The 23,453-nt window shown below is 34.9% G+C and overlaps 1 protein-coding gene across 1 annotated transcript in view; it reads left to right on the forward strand.

The window, feature by feature from the left end:
• The first annotated feature begins 3,140 nt into the window (after positions 1 to 3,140).
• Positions 3,141 to 23,453, forward strand: part of LOC126972303 (26S proteasome regulatory subunit 10B) — a 362,431-nt gene continuing 342,118 nt past the window's right edge. Inside the window, exon 1 of the mRNA XM_050818960.1 lies at positions 3,141 to 3,145. The gene's annotated coding sequence lies outside the window, so the exon portion shown is untranslated. The remainder of the gene's footprint in view (positions 3,146 to 23,453) is intronic.

Raw genomic sequence — 23,453 nt, forward strand, 5'->3', positions numbered from 1 at the left:
AAAAAAGGAGAACCTTTGAGAAAAATACTCAAGAAAACTAAACTTTATAATTACCAATACAACAATTAATCTTAAAACTAATTATATATGTAGAATTATATAGAACCCGTTTGTCTGTGACGGGACACGCTTGGCTCATTTTATTTGGCTCAATGACATACGGTACACGGTTTTGAATTATACATTGAGGGCAGGTCCACTGCGAAATAACCGTGAAATAAGAAAATAGGATAAAATGTTTACACGTTCATATATTGGGAGACGGGATGAAATGTTTTGACGGGCGACTTGTTTTTCATATTGAGTCCGTGTTTTCTTTTTAAAAAGGGAATCTTATTTCCATTTACAAGCGCATTCAGTAAATATACTTCAACTGTAGAGTCTTCGACGCTCTTCGATGGTATATTGTTGAGGCAACACAGGCGTTGAAAGGCGTTCATGAAGAAGAGTGATTCTTGATGAGGGTGCAGTTTTTAAGCAGGAGGCGAAGTCAAGGGCCTGAATATACTCGAGTAATGCAATCGAATGATCTCTTGATTGATAAATACATAATACACCTACGAGTAATATAAATGTAAATAATTTTAACAAATAAGTTGTTATAGCTTAGATCATTAAGACGTCTACATAGACTATGACAGCTGTGAAAACATCGAAAAAAATGCACGTACACTAACACAGTGTCCTACAAATCGCGAGTGTAAGATGTAGTTTGACACGCACACTAAAGTATTAAACCTGTCCTGTTTTTATCGGATTTCTAAGAGAAACAGACTTGATGTAGACGTATAAATTATAAATGTGTTATAAATAAAGGGCAAAGAGCAATTGCGGTTTGACAGCTCTTAAAAATATTTAAAAAGCTGTCATAAAATTTTTCCTTAATTGTAACTGGCCAATGTAACATTCGGTTAAAATAGTCAAAAAAAAAGCTAATGGGAATCGCGTTAGAATCATTTGTTCATACATTTTTGTCACCCAATAAACCACGGTAATAAGCATTTCGTACAACTTGTCAGTCTCCTGTAGACTGACAAGTTGACTGACTGACGCGTCTCACGGCTTTGCCACATTGAGGGAGAGTACCATAAATGTTGTAAATGTAACATTTCACTGAAAGATAACTTTATTTTAATTTTATGAATTTAATTTATAATAATAACTTAAACTGCGTTCATAGATTTTTACAAAAAAAAATCTGAATAAAATTTTACATAAAATGTTAAAATTCATGGTTTTCCTTTTATTTCTGATGCCGTATTATGAAGCAAAAAATAAGCCTTACGATGAAGCCTTTCGATCGGTACGAAAAAGCTACAGGGTATTTTTTTCTTGCGTAGTCGGTTCGATTCTCAGTTCAACCAGGTAATAATTTAATAATTGATAAATGCAGTTTAAATTGTTTCTTATATTAAAACTAGCTAACCCGACAGACGTCGCCCTGTCTTCAACGATGTCAATTTTTTTTACATTTGTCAATTCTATGTCAAACGTAATAAAGTTACAATTAAAAAGCTTAGTGTCCAAAGTGCTAATGTTAGATTCAGTGAAAACATATAAAACAATGCGTTCTTTGAATCTAACCTTAGCTTTTTATATGCGTTCACTGGTTATATTAGAAATAATATTATATGGTGGTTAAGTATTCCTAAATTTTCTAATTTACCGTATTTTTACTTCTTAATTTTTACTTTCACAAGAAGCTTTTCCTGACAATAAGAAACACAGCAAAAAAAGAATAAGCGAAATCACTCAGGCCGTTTTTGAGTTTTAGCGAGACTAACGCAATTTATTTTATAAATATAGATAAAGTTTTCTTTCAGTAAAATGTTACATGTACAATATTAAAGTTATGTAGTATGAAATAAACATTAACGTTCAACGTTGCACGTCAATGAAAATAATTGACGCATTTTCGATCCAGTTGTGATCTCAATACGATAAACTTTGAGAGCAGGTGTAGTTCACATTATTAGAAAGCTCAGCTGTTCGTATTATAAAGATTTACATAATGAAGACGCTTTTTTTGTATATCGATTATCCTATTCAAAGAGATTTCCACCTATGTACATACTTCGGATCATCGGATCTACAGACTTGAAATACTCGTTTCCTTGAGAAGAGGTCAGCTAAGTTGTCACGGATTTTTAGAAATTTCACCCGCAAGAAGGTTGTGGGTGTTATATTAATATGTACCTATATGAACAATTAAAAAATACATCTTTGATTTATTTATACTTACTGATACCAGCGTCTTCGTCTGCATACATACTATTATAAATATATGATTAAGCATATTATATATTATATGATTCAGCGCGCAGTGCTTATAAATCGTTGTAAAACCTTAGTAACTTTATATTAAATAAAGCTATCATAATTATTTAGATAAGAGTCAAGTGTTTAAGGAATAAAACTTAAAAGAATTAATTGAAATCTATTTAGTAGCTTTTCCGTGATACGCACACAAAGGAAAACCTCATCATATCTTTTAATTTGTATGGATTTCATTCATTGATTTAAATATGCTCGTGTTAGAGTTGTTTTTATTATGAATTTGAACAAAACCTGTCAGTTTATTTATTATTCTATCCATCTGTCTATATTATTATTTTATTATTATCCCTCATAAACAATATAAGGATGAAAGCATTTTTTATAAAGGCCCTTGCCACTTGCAAACCTCATTTTTGCACTAAACTAGTCGCTTACCTGATGGAAAGTGGAAGCCAGCCGGCGATGGACATCCACCAGAGACTAGAGGACAAGTACAAGAGTATCATCATTATTTCAGCCGAAAGACCTCCACTGCTGAACAAAGGCCTCCGAGCCCAAAGATCGCCATGACGATCGGTCCTGTGCTGCCCTCATCCAAGCTAATATGTAATACAATATAAAAAATAATGATAATAGGGTATATAGCTCAGATAATCGCGATTAGATTCTATTAGCTGGGGTCGTATTCAGAATGTTAATTCAGTAATAAGAGAGCGCTAAATTAAATGCTCTAACTTAAAGTTTACCAAGTCATGTCAAAAATACTGTAGCTAGCAGATGTTGCCAGGGCAAGCTGGCAAGGCAAAAATTCTCCTGTGGAACGAGTGGTTGTAGATTGCCGGACATCATCATGGTCCAGGAGAAATTCCGCATATATGAATTATAGTAATACTTAGAGGGACCCCATATCTTTTCGTAACGCAAGATTATCAAGCTTATCGGTGATGACTTGACCGAGCTAGTCTAGAGGTGAATTTTTTACCCCAATAAGTAGGTTAATAAGGTAATAACAGTTGGTCAATATAAAAAAAATCTACGTTGAAATTTGGACGATGCAGCTGGTACTTAAAATAAGTGAAGATATTTACATACTTAACATACCAGTAACGCAATATTGCTCAATGCGGTTCAAGAAGTTTTTACAAATCAAATTATATATGTATGAAAAAACTTAATTTAACATTGTAAATTTTTACTGTTATGAACGAGGACATAATCGACATTTACAATGTATTGATGTTATCTTGTAATCTACATATTATTATATATTTCTCTAGCATTATACCGCCATAAACGTTAGAAATATACCGAAAAGGTTACCCTAAAAATGCTCTGCAAGTTAAATAGGAAGATGTAAGGTAAATAGGTCAGATAATGGCCTTAGATTCCATTAGCTGGGGCCGTATTCAGAATATTAATTCAGTATTATATACCCGACGCCTGAGAGTTTTATTAATGACCGGTGCTTAGACACGCGTTATAAATCAAACGTCTGATATTCTAATTGATAGGGAGTTTTAGTAAACTCTGGCAGATTGTGGCATGTTGAGACCTTTTACATTCGCATGAATATGTGAATTTTTAAGGTCAAGATCTTGAAATACTGATGCTATCAATATTAGATCTCTTACTACTTTTTTATATAAGAGGAGGAAACGGACAAGAGGCACATGTGATGGGGAGTGGTGAGGCAACACCAGAGGTCAAGAGATGCGTTGCAGGCCTTTAAGCTGGGGACAGTTCACTCCAAGCTTCAAACTTAGAACTTTGAAGGTCACTAAGTCGGGGTATGGATTTCTTTCTAATACTGTTTATTCTCTTGCTCTCTTCAAATGTGGAATAAAAAAAATGGTAAATAAACTAGTTTTATTTATATATCATCATCTTCATCATCATCAGCCGGAAAACGTCCACTGCTGGACAAAGGCCTCCCCCAAAAACTTCCACGACGATCGGTCCTGCGCTGCCCTCATCCAACGTATTCCAGCGATCTTGACCAGATCGTCGGTCCATCTTGTGACTTTACTGCCCCAACGGCCATCTGTCCGTCGAACTATGTGCCCTGCCCACTGCCACTTCAGTTTCGCAATCGTTTGGACTATATCGGTTACTTTAGTTCTCCTACGGATCTCCTCATTTCTGATTCGATCTCGCAGGGAAACTCCGAGCATAGCCCTCTCCATTGCCCTCTGAGCGACCATGAGCTTTCTTATAAGGCCCATAGTTAGCAACCACGTCTGTGTACCCTAAGCCATCACTGGTTGAAACCACACACACTGGTTGAAAACCTTCGTCTTTAGACACTGCGGTATTTGGGACGAGAAGATTTTACGGAGCGTCCCGAACGCTGCCCATCCGAGTTGGATTCGACAAGTGACCTCCTTATTTATATATATCTTGCATTAATTATTATTAAAATTATTGGTAGTCGCTCTACAGGGTAAAACCTCTCCGAAATCAGCTGTATGTTTTAATTATAGTAGTGTGACATCCTTTTTTTAAAATCCATATATATATTTTTAAATTCATTTATTCCATATAAAATTCAATTTCTTGCATTCGTTACAGATGTGCGAATTAGCATATTATTTTCTTCCCTCTTTTCTTTTCCATAAACATATAATTAATGGCTTCACATGCTAGTTCAGTTCATCTATTACTATAATATGCTGGTTTTTACATTACAATATTTGCTATACAGAGATTTTGTGATTTTTACCATTGGTTTGTGTTATTATTATTACCATTTTAATTTTTTATTGTTATTTACTTGATTTTTGTTTATTTGATGTACAGTTGTTTGGTATAAGTAACTGAATACTGAAGAAAAACTTAATAAATTGAGTCCCATAGTCATCTATTGATCCTTTGCTGGATTTCTTTCTCAGATTGTTAACTCCTCGACACACATTGCATAAAATGGACAGAAAGCAGGCAAATCAATCGACGAATTTTATCAAAATTCAAGCGCTTGAAACCAACGCGTATTTAAGCAAACTAATATTATGATTCCAAAAGGTGATTAACCACACCTAAAATGATGTCAATCGTGTTTATATTTTATTTAAATATATTCTCAAATCCGTAAGTAACTAAGCCTCTTATTGCTTATCAAAATGGCGTCGCTAGGGATCTTTTTTAGGGTCCAATTAATCAGTTTGTGTAGTTAAACGCACCTGGACTGCTATCCGTCATTTCGTTTTTATATAGAAGTAATACCAGGACTTTTTGCTCAGGCTCTATCTAGGCTTACGTATGTGATAAAATTGGAATTTCATTCCAGTCTTGTAAGAAATTAATTGCTTTCGTATTTCTTTGATTTTTGGTTGATGGTAAGTGTCGAATTTAGTTTTTAGTTTTCCGTAATGTTATGTGTGATTTTATATATTTTATTGTAAAAATCACTTTTTCAACTGATCTGAAAAACAAGAGGTTCTCAATTTTCCTGTATTTTTTTATTTCGTAACACATTTGTTTTGTATTTTTCTGGAATCATATTGTAAAAGCAAATAGTACATCGCCCAATGAAAGTCTTACTAACTCGACTTAACCGAGTAGTAGGCATAACAAGTTTACGTTTGTTCCTCGTGTTAACATTATAAATGTCACAGTTTCTAGCAAATTCCTCAATGTGCTTACGAACATATAGAACATCATCGAGAATATATTGAGAAGCAACAAACAACATAATATCTGCCTGCATATTGGTGTGAAATGAGTAACTCACTTTCGTCCCAGCTGTCAATACAACCTTTCGAGCAAGTATAGTATAAAATCTTATAGTATGTATAGATAATTGTTGAGATCCAACAATTTAAGGATAAAATTGCTGTAATTAAGATTGTGTATATTGTTGTATGATTCCATCGATCTATCGTAACTCCATCTTCGACACTTATCTATGGTGACACAAAGAGCCATTTTCCAAGACGTCCAATGTTTGGCCACGCGTGAAATGACGGCTCCCAACTAATCTTTGTGATGGGAAACTGGGATACACACTGTACTTTAAACAAGCTAATACTTATATCTCATTATAATAATAAACAACATCTATTTATGTAAATACGGGACGTGACTAGCAGAAAGTTAAGCTGATGGTAATTTATACGCCCTGGCTATTACAATGCAGTACCGCTCCGGATTCTTGAAAAGCCCAAAAATTCTGAGTGGCACTACAATTGCGCTGGTCACCCTGAGACATAAGATGTTAAGTCTCATTTGCCCAGTAATTTCAGAACGAAAAGCAGTAATCTTTCCACATTACTGCTTCACGGCAGAAATAGGCGCCGTTGTGGTACCCATAATCTAGCATCCTCTGCAAAGAGCCTGGTAAAATATGATAAAGCGATAAAATAAATTATTTTTTGGTCAGTTTTTTTCTTTGTTTCAGTATTTATGGCAAGACTAGTTATATAGACATCTGATATAATAATGTGTTCAATAAATAAACATTAAAATTATTAAAACTTAATAACAACAAGAATATTTTTAAAGCTCTGTAACAGTAAGCATATGGAAAAATGATATAAGAATTTATAATAATAATTAAGACCATGGAACTTATATTAACTTATGTAATATTTATATAAAATAAATTACATTGACAGTATGCTGTTTAGAAAATCAAAGTAAAATCTCACAAAGTAAATAATAATATTGTCATATTAAATATTAAATTTCTTCACTCTTGAAACAAAGATTTGTTCCTGATCGTTATTGTTGTTTCTGATTAATATAACGTGGATATACTTAGAAAAGTGTATTTGTTTTTTATCTCCCTATGCGGTTTAGTGTTTACACACACACACACACACATACTCACGCCTTGTTCCCGTCGGGGTAGGCAGAGACAATAGAATGCCATTTGCTTCTATCCTTACAGACCTCACGCGCTTCCTCTACATTCATTACTCTTTTCATACATGCTCGCCGGTTGCGGGTGCTTCGGACCTCTCCTTTTCTCAAAACGTCGCCAATTTGATCGACGAATGTTCTACGAGGTCTCCCGCGACCGACTTGCCCACACACACTTGCCTTATATATTTGATGCGTCATTCTTTCTTCACTCATTCGCTCCACGTGTCCAAACCATTTAAGCATTCCTTTTTCAGTCCTTGTCACTACATCCTCTTTCAAACCACAGCGCGCTCGTATTACCGCATTTAGTGTTTACATAATATTATTAATTACCAATAATATCAATGAGAACCCTCAAAGTGGACAAACTGTCATCACCTAACTTTTATAAAAATATTATTTTAGGAGACAGTGTGTCTCACTCACAGCCACATTGGTAATATAAATCGACAAAGCGAAGATATCGTCATATTATGACATTTCATACAATCCCTACTAATATTATTAATGTGAATGTAACTTTGTTTATTTCACGCCTAAACCACCGAACTGGTTTGGATGAAATTTAGTACAGAGATAGACAAGAGCTTGGGAAAGGACATAGGCTAACTTTTATCGATATTTCGATTATGCTTTTTTTTTATATTATTTTAGACACTTTATCTAAATTTGCATGTGTCAAGTATAATTTGGGTGCGAGTAGTGAACATTTCGTACTCAAACAACAGTTTCATTTACGAAAAAACTCACGCGAATTAACAGCGAGTGCCAAGATACTACTTTTATCGCATGAATAATACAATAAATATTTGTTCTAGCTTTTTACACCTGTGTGGGGATAAAAAAGGGGGGTGAAAATTCTATAGTTTGTAGCTTATAAAAATTTATCAACCATAGCAGTTTCTATGTGTATTATTTGCAAAGTGAGTATATAAAAAAATAAAAAAGGCTGCCCAAAGGAACTATTGCACGCGGACAAAGTTGCATGTAAAAGCTAGTACTTAATAAATAGGAGATTAATGCATTGAAAATAATTTACTATCCGAGTAAAGATACTGCTTATAATGTTTTTTTAATTAATACCTCTTTTAAAAAACTTAAATGATGAAACCATCTATAAAATCTACTAAAACACAATTTATTTTTTTCAAAAAGTGACTTACCTATTTGAGCATTTTGGTCATTGTCAAAGTTTCATAATATGTTAGAGAAATGTAAAAAGTGATTGAATTTTTATTCTAATTTTGCTCACAATGTTTTCATAAAGGTATCCAAAACCACATGTCCTATTAATATATAAATTCAACAAACATATGTTAGCAATATTTGTGTAATGATCCTATACTCGAGTAATTTTGACGAAATATTCACAAACATCCATTTCTAAATCGTTTCCACATAATATTAATCAGTGAACGATACACAGCATAAATATCTGTTTATTAGTGACAGTTCATATAACATTAAACGTTAGCGAAATCGCGCTGAGTATGACGTGTGTGTTCATGACACCACACGACAATCTGTACTTCTGTTTCTCGATTTGGATTCGTAACGTTCGAAATGACAAAAAATTGTATTTTATTTTTGTATTAATCCTGGAAGTGAGGGCTATCACTTTAAAAACATAACATATTGTTTAGATTTACAAGAGCCACATCTCAAGTCAATTTCCTAATATGAAAATATTGGGGTTGAGCAGATTATCAACTGTAAAGTAGATCCTGTAGATGAAGCCACAACCTGAGAGTTGAACAAAGCAAACAGAATTAAATGACGAGGCGGTACTCGAACGGTTAGCTCAGTTGGTTAGAGCACCGGCACGGAACGCCGGAGGTCGTGGGTTCGAATCCCGCATCGTTCATAAAATTTTGTTTTTCAAATTTTATTTGTGTAATAACAAAAAAGACAAAATTTCGGTGAAGATATATCTTCAAGTAAGGCAGTCGATAAAAAAGGACTTTTATATTTAGTAAATTATTTATTTTCTCATGACGAATTTATTAAGCAGTCAATCAAATTCCATTGTTTTCTTGTCGCTCTTGCAAATCTAAATAATCCTTTAAAAACATAACATAACAGATTGTTTAGATTTGCAAGAGCGACATCTCATGTCAATTTCCTAATATGCAAATATTAGGGTTGAGCAGGTTATCGACAGTAAAGTAGATCCTGTAGATGAAGGCACAGCCTGAGAGGTGAAGCATACAAGATTTTCTGACGATACGTCACTCGAACGGTTAGCTCAGCTGGCAGAGCACTGGCACGGAACGCCAGAGGTCGTGGGTTCGAGTCCCGCATCGTTCATAAAATTTTGTTTGTGTATTTTGGAAGCGAATACAGTTTCAGAATAGAACTTGTAACACTATAGTTTGTGGCAAAAATCTCTAAAAGAATGACAAAGTTCCAATTATTCATATGCGCTATTTTCTAGAAATTAATGAAAATAACGTGTCATAGTGAATTTTTTTGAAGTGAAAACTTGTTTAGCGAAATTATTGACAAAAGTTGAATTTTCTGAAGTGTTGAATTTTTTATGTAATATAAAATGTCGTCTTTGTCTACGATAAACGATTTAAATACGCAATACTTTAATACTGATAAATAAAGCAATTCGTGCAAAATTATTCCCTAACCATTCCAAAATATTCAAATTTCACCTTTGTCGGCACTCCTGGAGTGCAATCCGTTATTTTTTAACTAAACACTTCCGCGCCGTATTTTAAATCATTTGGGACCAAAACTTGAATTGGTTTGTCTAATTCCATTCGAGAACTAACAGTACAATCAGAGGGCGTGTTTGAAATCCAAAATCCAACACGCATTGTTTAAACGCGTTCCAATTCCGAATGTGAAATTAATGAAATGTTCAAATACAAATGTAACGGTCTGTTGGTTATCGGCTCAAGTTACACATTGCAATAGTTGGCCTGGGATGACGAATGTTGGCGATTTTTAATGAAGTTTGGACATTTTATGTATCTTCTGGATTCCAGTAAGATCACTGACCTGTATAAATACCACTGGACAGATTGTTCCATATGTTTGACAGCAAATTTTTTGTGCTTATTTGAAAGACCACTCGCGAGCGAGGAACGTACAATACTCTGAAGTATTTTTGTATTTTCAATTAATTTCGTTCGTTTTCCGTGTTATTTCTACTTCAAGAATCAACGTAATAAAGTACACATTTTTTTTTGCATATACTTTCCCAACATCTATCGATGTTTGCTAAGGTTGTCATCACTAGTTTTAGTACCACAGACTCTCGCTACATGGCCAACAGCGCCAAAATGGCGAATATCAAACAGGCACAAAAGCACTTTGACAGCCGTCAGTCCAGTGGTATATAGTAGAGGTCAGTGAGTAAGATACATTTAAGATAGCAGAAAACTGAGAGTAATTTGAAAGATAAACAAAGCCAATCTTGAATCTGAAATAATTTTTTACGAAGCTTTGAAATATAAACCATGTCTGAGTGAATATGGAATTGTTTTCTCGAAGATTTAAACCTAATCTAAATGAAAATTGAATAATTATTCCAAAGCTTTGCCATAAAAATCGAATCTGAAAGCTGAAATACATATATGAATTTATTTTCGTCTGCAAGGTTAAAGGGTCGGCAACGCAAAGAGAATGTGGTCGGCGGTGATCACTTAACATCAGTTGACCCGTACACTCCTTTGTCCTCTCTTCACAACCGCCGCCCACAATCTCTTGCAACACCAGAGGAATCACAGGAGCGTTGCTGTATTTAAGGAAGGTGTACGCGCTTTTTTGTAGGTACCCATGTCGTATCGTCCTGGAAACACCGCACAAGGAAGCTCATTCCACAGCTTTGTAGTCCGTTCAAGAAAGCTCCTTGAAAACCGCACTGTGGAGGACCGCCACACATCCAGATGGGGGGGATAATATCCTAACTTGTGGCGTGTCGTGCGAAGGTGGAATTCGGCGGCAGGAATCAGGTTAATCAGCTCTTCGGAACACTCTCCATGATAAATAAAGTAATTCTTAATTACTTAATTAGTTATTATTCTGGCAAACATCACCGATCATTTATATACTAAGCAGTAAGCAGAAGTATAATCATTATAAATAAGCTAAATTGATATAGATTTAATTTACGCATTAGATTGAATATGTAATTGAAACTGGTTCGCTGCTCCTCTTCAAATTAGGATCAAAACAGTCACAGTAAAATTCTTTTCTAACACCGACAAGTTATATACAAATATATAGATATATCGATAACTGAATACAAAGGCCCATTCAGTTTCCAAAATTAAGTTAAATCTGAGATAGGCCTAACTGATGTAATCTTTTAGAAATAAAAACAAAAACAATATATTTCCAAAAAACTACCGATTCGTCCTTTTTTTTTAAATTAGTTAAAAGAACAAGCCCTTTATTAGATTCCGAGCACATTCAGGTATTCTGGTACTTATCTCCATAAAAAGTCCGTTATCCCATTCCCGGACACAATACCATTAAAGGGGTAAGTATCAATAAATAAAATTATTTTAACGTTTTTGTTAAAATATTTATATATTCGAATAGGGCAATTCCAGACATATTGTAATAAATAAAATTATTTTTAAAGAACGCTGCAAGGTACAAATAAACCGACCCCTCATTCCCTGCGCGAATGAGAACGTAGATACGTAAATAGTCATTTATATGAAGGTATTGTTATCCCCCATATTACTTAGCGACCGGAAAATCTATTGTGGAATTATAACTGTATATAAATATCATGTTTGTTTGCCGTTTGTTCTGGTTTCATGTTATATGTCAGTATGAGACATATTGCTGCCTTCAATGACTAGTAGGTGATAATTTGCCACAGTAACTAAGTATAACTATAGTATAAAAGTATATAATATATTTTTTTTTCTTATTATTTTTATGGTTGTTAAATCCTATTTTTTATGATAATAAGGGAAGATACGAGTAGGACGTTCAGCTGATGGTAATTGATATGCCCTGCCCATAACAATGCAGTGCCGCTCAGGATTCTTGAAAAACCCAAATATTCTGAACCACCTTGAGACATAAGATGTTAAGTCTCATTTGGCCAGTAATATCACTAGCTACGGCGCCCTTCAGACTGAAACACAGTAATGTTTACACATTACTGCTTTACGGCATAAAAAGGCGCCGTTGTGGTACTCATAATCTAGCCGGTATCCTGTGCAAAGAAGCACAATCCCACTGGTGAATTTCTCCGCTTTTGTGCTTTTGTGTATAAATATACAACTAGCAGTATAAAATATGTGTCTTGTTATATACGTGTGTATTTAAATCGTATATTATGTTAAGTTATTGCTTTATGTCAAGTTATGAATAAAATATCATTAATTTATGTATTTTACAGTAAAATAACTTCCTGCATTAATTTTTCATATGTAATAATAATACCATTGCACAGGAAGCCGGCTAGAATGTGTAAACATTACTGTGTTTCGGTCTGAACGGCGCTAGTGAAATTACTGGGCAAATGAGACTTAACATCTTATGTCTCAAGGTGACGAGTGCAATTGTTGTGCCGCCCAGAATTTTTGGGTTTTCCAAGATTCCTGAGCGTCACTGCATTGTCATCAATTACCATCAGCTGAACGTGCTGCTCGTCTCGTTCCTTATTTTCATGAAAAAATAAGTAATAGAAATATTTTACTTGCATCATGCTTTCGTTAAGCTATGATTTAATTATGACTAACCTCTGCAACACATGTCGATATAATTTTCTGTAACTCTCATATCGTAAGTGTGATATTTCGTGATTATCACTTGAGTTAGGTGACAGAACGTAAAAAAAACTCGCTTGTTAAGAACTTCGTACGTTGATGTTTATGTTATACAATAACTCTCGTTAGTAAGACATTTGAAATTACATCGAAATATCGGCAAAGCTTAAAAATTATATAATTGTGTTGATATGACATGTCGACGTGCGTAACGTAATAGGTAGTACCTTTCACTCTCGTTTGAGGTTTTCAAATTCACCAGTTCGCCACTGACGGCTCTTGTGGTGGTGGTTTCGCTGGTCTTCCAAAAGAATATGACAGCCGTAACATAGCACCAGGAGACCCCAGTGTATGTTTATTCTTGGTAATGTTGTTTCTGTAGTTCCTTAATAAAGCACATTGACGAATTTTCTAGAAATTGCAACAATCATAATATTAACACGACGTACAAACATAAACTTGTTTGGCCTTACAAATAAACTTGGTATAAAGTTTTAACTCAGAATAAAGAAAGACTATGCAAAATGTTTACAATATCGCTGACAACAATGTCAATACAATGATAATTCTTAAGTTCTCCGAATGTCAAGCCGCCTTGCAAATAAACGCGGGAAACGTTATACGTCCGAATCTTAGGTTCGAATAAACCAACTGAGCAAAATGTGTCTATTTGTAAAAAAATTGCATAATCTTGGCTTGTTCTTAAGTATAGTTTTATGTCAATTTATGTCTACTACTCGATTAAGTCGAGTTAGTAAGTCTTTTATTGGGCGATGTATATGCTTTTAAAAGGCATAAAAAGGCATAAAAGGCTTTTATTTTCTCAAAATTGACACCTTTAGAATTATTTTTGATGTCATTTCTAATGCACTAAATATTACTACCGCTTCGGAAACAAATGTGTTTGCTTCCGAAGCGGTAGTAGTATCTAGTAGTTATTAGAAATGACATCAAAAAGAATTCTAAAGGAATCAATTTTAACAAAAAAAATGCCGCTGATCTCCCAGCATTCTCTTTTTGCGCTCTTTTCAATAAAAATATACAATATTGTACAGTCGTTTCTATCGCTACAAAATAATCATATTCTAGTCCCAAGCTGTCCGATCACTTAGATATTCAGCTGTTGAGTAATAGGATTTACGACAGAGCCATTTTTTTTATAAATCATTTAAATTTATTTATGGATAATGCATGAACAGTGGCAGTTTACAACATGATCCCAGAAAATGAACAAAACAAATGTGTTAGGAAATTTAAAAGAATTGTTAAAGTTAGTGAGGTAAAGATAACTATAATATAAATGATTTTCTTAATGATTTATATTAATTCGCTCCATTCCCACAGTCTGGGAATGGAGCGAAAGCTAGGCTATATAATTATAAATTTTGGACAAAATAAAGCCCGCTGAGTTTATAATAGATTTTGATTTGCTTCAGAATATCAAATAAATCAAAATTGTTCAAACTATTTACTAAGTTACGAAGATTATCGAGAATCACAATATTTGAACTAGTAACAATAATAATATCGATGCAGTAAGGTAACAAAAAATTAAGATTTTGTTAAAAAATTTAAAATATGCTAAATAAATATATTTGTGCATATATTTTTTATATACAAATGGCTCACGTGTTTGAAAGTGGTGAGGCTACCGTCCATGGACATCCGCGACATGAGCTGGTGTCAAGAGATGCGTTGCTATACTTTAAGGTGGGAGCACAGTAGACATATGTGGGAGTATATTATTCTGATATTAAGTCCCAAAGTCCTATCGGTTTAGGGAAACACCAGCCGGTAATTGATTCCACAAGGTGGCTGTACGAGGCAAGAAATGTCATAAAATATAAAATTATAAATTACATGGGGCTTACAATTTAGCTTAGAGCATAGCTTTTTTCATCATTTGAATCATAGAATCCGGAATCATAGAATCTTCGAATCATAACAAATATCTCGTTTCAAGTGCTAAAACTGATCAAAATGTGTTTTAAACGGCATTTTTCCTGGCTCTATTGTACGAGGGTTAATTTACCATTCAGTGGAACAAAACTTTACGGTTACTATATATTCAAAGCTAAGATATTTCAAATTAAACACACAAATAGCCACTCCCTATTTCACCGATCCAAGGTATAGTGTTATGTTTGTAGAAGGCATTCAAATCAAATGGAAGTGAATCTAAGCTCAAGTATTTAGATTCCAATCTAGTCAAAGACATTCAGAAGAGCCTAGGTGGAGTAAAGCATTCCTCGTAGTTAAATATCTATCTTTGTAATCTAAGTTTCCTTATGGCCCGAGAGATTCGTTTCGAATTTCCAAACGTAACTTCTATTCCTTTGACTAATATACAATTATATCATATGTATATACAGTGACATATGTGCTTATAACAAACTTCAAATAATATAAGTTAATAGCAATAGTATTGGCTAATTATAAAGCTAAGGAGATTTTTGTTTTTTCTTTGAACGCTGATTTATCGAGTTATTGGCTATCCAATTATAATCTATATTTGAGAAACTATTTTTGAATATGATAGATTCATAAAAGCTTTACAGGTGTATCTAGTATCTCGTAAAACTGGCTGGTTGTAATCAGATGATTCTGAATTTTAAAAATAAAAATTGTATTGGGCATAGTTAGGTGTGAACGTAGTGTTTAAATTCTCTTTGGTTAGGTGGTTTTTAATTGAATAGATCCAATGACTATGTATAGAACGTCATTGGATAGATTATACATACATAATTCTGCTATATTATTTATATAGAAGAAAAATCGACGTAAACGGTAGATTTATGAAGTGAAAACTTTGTATTCTTTTTGTGATAATAAATATTCTGAAATCATAAAACTTCTTTAGGCCCTGCGGAAAGTTTAATAAGATATTACATTAATAAAGTGTTACCTTATTGATATTAAATTAGACTGACCCGTAACGCTCGATTACGTAGCCCTCGTTCAGATGAACATAGTTGTACTTAATATTATTGACCTCACCTTGATCACGTTTCACTTATGTGGTGTGCTTGCTTCTTCTTTTCAGTTGCTACGCTCTTGGCGTAGCGTTCGTGTCACGAACTGTTCGAAGGGGTAGATACAAAACATAGTAATAAGATTCTCAGAATTTTCAGTACCAATAAATAGGGTAGTTTTTTGAGAAGGGGGAGATGGCAAAGTCGGAAACTACGAGACTTAGAGGAAAGTCGCGAAAGGAGTCATGCCCTCGATTTGTAAGAAACCAATAACTGCATATTTAGTATTTAAAATTTCTTGAAAAATTAAAGAAAATACCAAATTTTCTGTTTTATTATTTTAACACGGAAGAAAACTGACCTCCTATTCAAACTTTTTGTTAGAAATCATACATTTTTGTTAATATTCTATCAAGGATAAATCCTGTCATGGTATCAAATGCAGCAAGGTCATTAGAGAGAAGTATAAACCTATTCAATGGAGCCAATGGAATCCATTTTGAGCAACTTATTAATTAGGGAAAAGTGAGATAAGAAAAGCAATTTGTAAATAATTCATAATAATACTGCCACTTTGGAAAAATTGAGCTTTAAAGAGAAAAATTACAAGTAACTGATAGCCAATTTTTTAATTAACGATGTTAATTGAACACTGACATCATTAAGTTATACCAGTTGGAGGCTTCTTTACATAGGATGCCGGCTAGATTATCACTACCACAACGGCGCCTCTTTCTGCCGTGAAGCAGTAATGTGTAAACATTACTGTGTTTTGGTCGCCGTAGCTAGTGAAATTACTGGGTAAATGAGACTTAACATCTCTGTCTCAAGGTGACGAGCGCAATTGTAGTGCTGCTCACAATTTTTGGGTTTTTCAAGAATCCTGAGCGGCACTGCATTATAATGCGCAGGGCGTATCAATTAACATCAGCTGAAGGTCTTGCTCGACCAATCCCTTATTTTAATAAAAAAAAAGTGGTATCGTGATTGGAATTGATTAGCATCTGTCGAGATCGTCGTATGTGATTCATACTCAAGTGCTTTAATAGTTCATCACAAACCTCCTTCACCAAGGTAATAAGGTGGTGGGTTACGTTGTTGAAGAAGCGTCGTAAAAGCTCTTTGAAATGCCAACCATCGCTCAAGATTTCAAACAGCTTTCACGACGCTTTTCGACAAGGCGAGAGGCCTCCTCAGGTTGCTAATTGATGATTGCGATTGAATATAAAAAGCGGTCGGAAATCATTAGCAAAAGTGCCATTTAATAGGTTTTGTACATTATTAAGTACAAAATATAATCAAAACTAATCAGCCAATGAATTGACTTTGAAATTGAATTCAAATATATAAATATTCCATAAAAATGCGTTTACTTACGAAATAACTTCAATACTTACAAAACTTACAAACTAAAAAAACTTAACTAATAATAACAAAATAACGAGTGAATGAATAATAAAACGAGTGTAAAGGCCACCGCAGTATTACGAGGGCGGCACTGAAAATTTTGGGAATCAAGGAAGTGACACAACATTACTATTTAAAAATGTATTCATTGCTTTTCGAAGTATTCTCCGCGTAATTTGACAAATTTTTCCATACGATGAAACCTATCATTGAAGCAACCATTCCATTCAGAAGTTGGGGTCTCCGAAATGGCCGTTTTGTAGGCGTCCACAGATTGTTCAGGTGATGAAAATCTTTGACCACGCAATTTATTCTTTATTTTAGGAAAAGTATAGAAATCATTAGGGCTTAGGTCGGGGCTGTACGGCGGATAGTCTAATAATTCTATGTTTTCTTGCTCTAAAACCTCTTTTGTTCTGTTTGCGGTGTGAGAACTCGCATTGTCGTGATGGAGGATGATGCGAGATGCTAGCATACCATTCTGCATTAACCGTTCTTTGTCCCTCAAGAAGACTAGTCGCAACATGGCCGGTTTTGGAGACAAACGTGGCCACCATTTTTTTTGCAACACTCCGTGAACGAACAATTTTTGTTGCCTTTAACTCATTTTCGAACACCCAAACTCGTGACTAGTTTTTTGTTTCGAGTTCTTACGCGTATATCCAGGATTCGTCACCTCATACGATGTTGTATACAGCATTTGAGGATCCTGCGTGGAATCTTTCGAGAGTTCTGACGCACCAAGTAACGCGAGTCGCTTTTTGCTCTTCACAGAGCAAATGCGGTATCCATCGGGAAAACAACTTTTTTACTCCTAATTGTTCATGCAAGATTATTTGTATTTGACTCATGCCAATGTCAAAAAGTTGCCTGAATTTCGCGGTATGTCACATGTCGATCCTTCTCAATCAGCTTACGTACAGCATCAACGTTTTCTTTGGTGACTGCAGTTTTTGGACGACCTTGACGGGGATCATCACTGAGCTTGACACGTCGACATTGAAATTTAGCAAACCAGCGATAAATTGTGGTTTTGGATGGGGCTTCATCACCAAATGTAGAAATCATCCGGTCAACACACTGTTTTTGTGTTAAACCACTTCGAAAGTCATAATAAATCATCGCTCTAGAATTTTCTCGAGTCAATTCCATTTTCTCAACGACTAAGCAAGTTTGACAAGACCTTATGACAAAACCGAGAATCTTTTTTTAAATAAATAAATGGTATTCGATTTTTAAAACCAAGGAGTTTTCAATTAAAAAGATTTTAATATGACAGGAACAGTGGAAATATTCCATTCCCGATACTTTTAGTGCAGCCTATGTATTACTGAGATGAACTAATATGATATTTATTACAAACACAAACTTCACATTATGTCTGTACGATCTGAAATCCAGAATTTCGTGTTCATAGCGTTTGATCAAACCACAAACCACAGATTATTTAATTGTCAGTTTCACATTTGCGTTGATAAACTTTCATAACCGTGGGAAGTCGTAGGTGCTTTACAAATTCCAATGAATAAAAAGGCGGTAGAGCGCAACTTAAGTCTTCCACAGTATATCTTGTACTTAAAAATCAAATTACGGGTTGCACTCTGGGAGAGCCGACAGTAGTGAAAACTTATTTTGGCGCGTTTAAGATGGGTACTAGGGTTATGAATTGTATTTTATTAATTATTATAAACTTTACAATGCCTTTAATATTCTTTTATGAATCATCGTTAACAATTTCGATAACTCTTGTATCATCATCATTATCAATTAAATTACTACAATCGAAAATAGAAACTATAGTTCATGATTACTAAAATAGGATTTTTTTTTATTCGAATAATATGTAATACATTAAAATAATATATCTACATTTTACTTATATAGACGCGTTCGTGGTCTGCTATATGCACAAACTATAGCTGCGTCTCGTAACGGTGTCGCGAGTCCAGAGATTTTATCTCATCTAAAAATATGCGTACCGCGCTAATAACAGTTTTCACTTCAAAACTTAAGGTCAGTCGTGCAATTTTTGAAGAAATCTTATGGTTCAAATGGTGAGACTGATTTTTTTTTTGATCCGCGCGCGTTATGTCGGTAAATCGAGACACTATCGATTTACCGACATCATGAAGTCGATAAATCATCGTCTAATATAGCGTAAATTGTAGACATCTATTTATCTATAGACTTACAATATACTAGCATAGAGACAAACAAAACGTACAAGAGAGAAAAACATCTGTAACGGAGATAAGATAAAAAAGGAAAGCGAATCTAATGTTTTTGTAACTGATTTTGATTGTCAAGTCGTAAATCAAATCAATCAGTCATTCAATCTTGGCATTAACTCCTAAGTATTATGAATATAAACTAGCTAACGACTAAGCTAACGCTCACATTGACAATTCAAAGATGATTGCGCATTAACGAGCTGTCGGGTCATTTATAAGTATTTCAAGTATATTGTATGTATTTAGTAATTCATAGCAACAGGTAACCGTGGTAACCTATACTGTGGTAATAAAGTGAAGATTTTCGTTGTCGTTTTATCGGCAAATTATCATATCAAATCAAATCAAAATCACTATATTCATGTAAGTCAAGAAATTGACACTTATAAATGTCAAAAAAATTATTTTCTATTTATATTTACCACCACATCATTTATATATAAAATTATTGGAGTTATTTTAGTTTTTCTTAACACGTTTACATATCATTAAAAAAATTATATAGCCTTTGATATCATAAAAGTATAACTATGGAAATTACGGTTACTTGATAATAAGTTACTGTGAATTTGTGAAAACTTTACAGACAGGCTTATGTGTTTTTTCTCGTGAGTATTTTTAGTAGTAGCTATATTATGGTATTCTTAATATCAAAAGTAGGTTAAAAAAATACATAGTCAATAACATTTTATACACTACCACCTGTTTTTAAAGCTGTTTATGTTGAAGAGAATTGGTGAGAAACGAGAGGTTTTTAGGTATCTATTTATAAACTGCATGTCGCTAGTCTGTGGCAAGCGTTTAGCAGTCGGCTCGGTTGAAGTGATGTTTAGAGTGGACGATGTTGACATTTGTGTGCTTACCAACTGAATGATTGAATAGCTGACTGGCTAACTTCATCTGTGTTGCGCAAACTTGTTAATACGCCCATAGCTTAACTACTTCACTTTGAAATAATTTAGCTAATGAGAGTCACTTAACAAAGCTTTTAACTCTAGAGCACATGTTATGTTGAAGTATTTGATAATGTTAAAATATGACGATAATTGGTGAAAATGCCGAAAAAAATCGAGAAGGTTTATTTATTTTTATTTTATGAAAATAAGGGATGAGACGAGCAAGACATTCAGCTGATGGTAATTGATACTTTACAATGCAGTGCTGCTCAGGATTCTTGTAAAACTCAAAAATTCTGAGCGGCACTACAATTGCGCTCGTCACCTTGAAAAATAAGTTGTTAAGTCTCATTTGCCCAGTAATTTCACTAGCTACGGTGCCCTTCAGACTAAAACACAGTAATGTTTACACATTTGCCCAGTACTTTCACTAGCTCTATAGCTAAATAGGCGCCGTTGTCGTACCCATAAGGATGGGAGATTACATCTCTTTGAGATATAACAAAAAAATGTATGGTTGGTTTGTTTATCTTTTATAGATCTACAGAATCTACTTAACCTATTCAAATCTTCAAAAAAATTGTCACATATAAAATTTATAACATGATGTGTTTTAAGATTAAAAAATAAAAGTACATTTTCTCAACATTATCTTTATAATATTTCTGAAAGCCGTATTCGTGTGAAATAATTTGGAAGTGTAATAATTTGCCTTCAGATAAGGATTGTCAGCGTACAAGCGCTTACGTGCAAATAAAACGGATAAGAGGAGGGAGGCAACGAATTTATAGAAAACGAAAGGGAATTTGTTCCGCAAGCTTTTCTTAAGATTCATTTTAAACGTTTTTCGAAATTGTTTTTATAAATCTATAAGAGGAAGCCAGAGGCTTAGTAGACCCTAACACCTTAATGTTATTAGCCTTTAAGTAATGCGTATAAGTGTGCGTACACATGTCAGAAGTGAGACCTGCATTGTGAACGAACCTCTTAGCTGCATATGAAGTCCTGGTACATGTTGCTAGAATGACACATGACTTAAGCCGCTATGAATATGAATATAAAGACATTACCATCACCGCTACCATATTTATGTTCTCCTGGTGTCTATGTAGTAATACGTCGTGCGCATCAAGTCACTTCTTCACCTATGGTCGCCTGGTACGAAAGCGGTTTTTCGTTTCATCGACTTTCAAGTCATAACGGTACTAAAGAAGTTTTCGGTTCAAAAGCACACGTGAGTAAATATGCAACAATTGAGTTGAGTGCTTTCAGAACTTTGACAACTGGTATGCCACTGTACTTAACAGTTATTCACTCCGTTGTGAGTGGCTTAAAACTCGAGAACAAAATTTTTTGGTAAATTTATTGCAGATTTGTTGAACTTTTATGGTTTCCTCATGGATGTCATTGTCAGGTCTGGACCAATTGCAATGGGACCTCACGGGAAGCACCAGCTTTCAAATAAGAAAAGAATTTTCAAAATTGGTTCACCTAGTAGAAATTTCTGAGGTAACAAACATAAAAAACATACCGGTGAATTGAGAAACTCTTCCTTTTTCGAATTTTGTTAAAAAAATCGAGTAAACCTACCTTCTAGGCCGACAGCGCTCCTGTGATTCCTCTGGTGTTGCAAGAGAATGTGGGCGGCGATGTTCACTTAACATCAAGTGACCCGTACCCTCGTTTGTAGTCCTCTTCCATAAAAAAAGTAAATAATAAAGAAAGGATTTTTTTCTCTATAAGTCGCAATGCATTGATGTCAACTAGGCCGTAACTACGTCATTTATTACGTATAAATATGAGGGCAGAAAAGTTGAAATAAAATGATTTTTCAACACGGTTTAGTGGGCAGAAGAAGTTAATAAATCTAATTTTAACGTATTCTTCTTAAGTTCCTTTTGTCTATTGAATATTTGATGACGTACTACTATTGACAACACGTATATAACTGTTATATGCTAACTCCGCAAATCATAGCCTCCGATATTTCTGCTTTATCTTTTTAATAAAATGTACAGTTATATACAACGACAACTCAGATACAAAATATCCGAAAAGAAACCTTTGAATGACTACTATAACTTAGCTCGCGATTTGTATGACACTTTGTGTTAGTGTGCGTACATTTTTTTTTTATGGAATAGGAGGACGAACGAGCGTACGGGTCACCTGTTGTGAGGTGATCACCGCCGCCCACAATCTCTTGCAACACCAGAGGAATCACAGGAGCGTTGCCGGCCTTTAAGGAACGTGTACACGCTTTTTTTAAAGGTACCCATGTCGTATCGTCCCTGAAACACCGTACAAGGAAGCTCATTCCACAGCTTTGTAGTACGTGGAAGAAAGCTCCTTGAAAACCGCACTGTGGAGGACCGCCACACATCCAGATGGTGAGGATGATATCCTAACTTGTGGCGTGTCGTGCGAAGGTGGAATTCGGCGGCAGGAATCAGGTTGAACAGCTCTTCGGAACACTACTCGTGATAAATGCGGTAGAAGACACACAATGAAGCGACGTCTCTACGCAACGCCAAGTGATACAGCCGTTCATAGAGCACTGGGTCCCCGACAATTCGAGCTGCTCTGCGTTGCACGCAGTCAAATGGATCGAGCTGATACTGGGGTGTGCCAGACCAGAGATGACAGCAACACTCCATGTGTGGCCGGACCTGCGCTTTGTAGAGCGCTAGTATGTGGGCCGGCTTGAAGTATTGCCGTGCACTATTAATGACGCCCAGTTTCTTTGAAGCCAATTTGGCTTTGCCTTCCAGATGACCACGAAATTGGCAATCGCTCGAGATTTCGAGACCCAGTATTCCGATACTAGGCGAGGCTTTGAGGGAAGTGTTGTCGAAGAGCGGTGATACGACAAATGGGGTTTTTTTAGTGGTAAACGCGCAAACTTGAGTCTTCTGGGGGTTAAATTGGACAAGGTTCAATTTTCCCCATTCCGCGACCTTCTCAAGAGAGGACTCAATAGAAGACACAAGTTTCTCCCGGCACTGGTCGACGATTTCCCGAGAGAGACCTGCATGGCCCGTGTATATGGCATCACCAGTGCTGTCG

The sequence above is a fragment of the Leptidea sinapis genome, chromosome 26, assembly GCF_905404315.1.
Source record: "Leptidea sinapis chromosome 26, ilLepSina1.1, whole genome shotgun sequence".
Taxonomy (NCBI): domain Eukaryota; kingdom Metazoa; phylum Arthropoda; class Insecta; order Lepidoptera; family Pieridae; genus Leptidea; species Leptidea sinapis.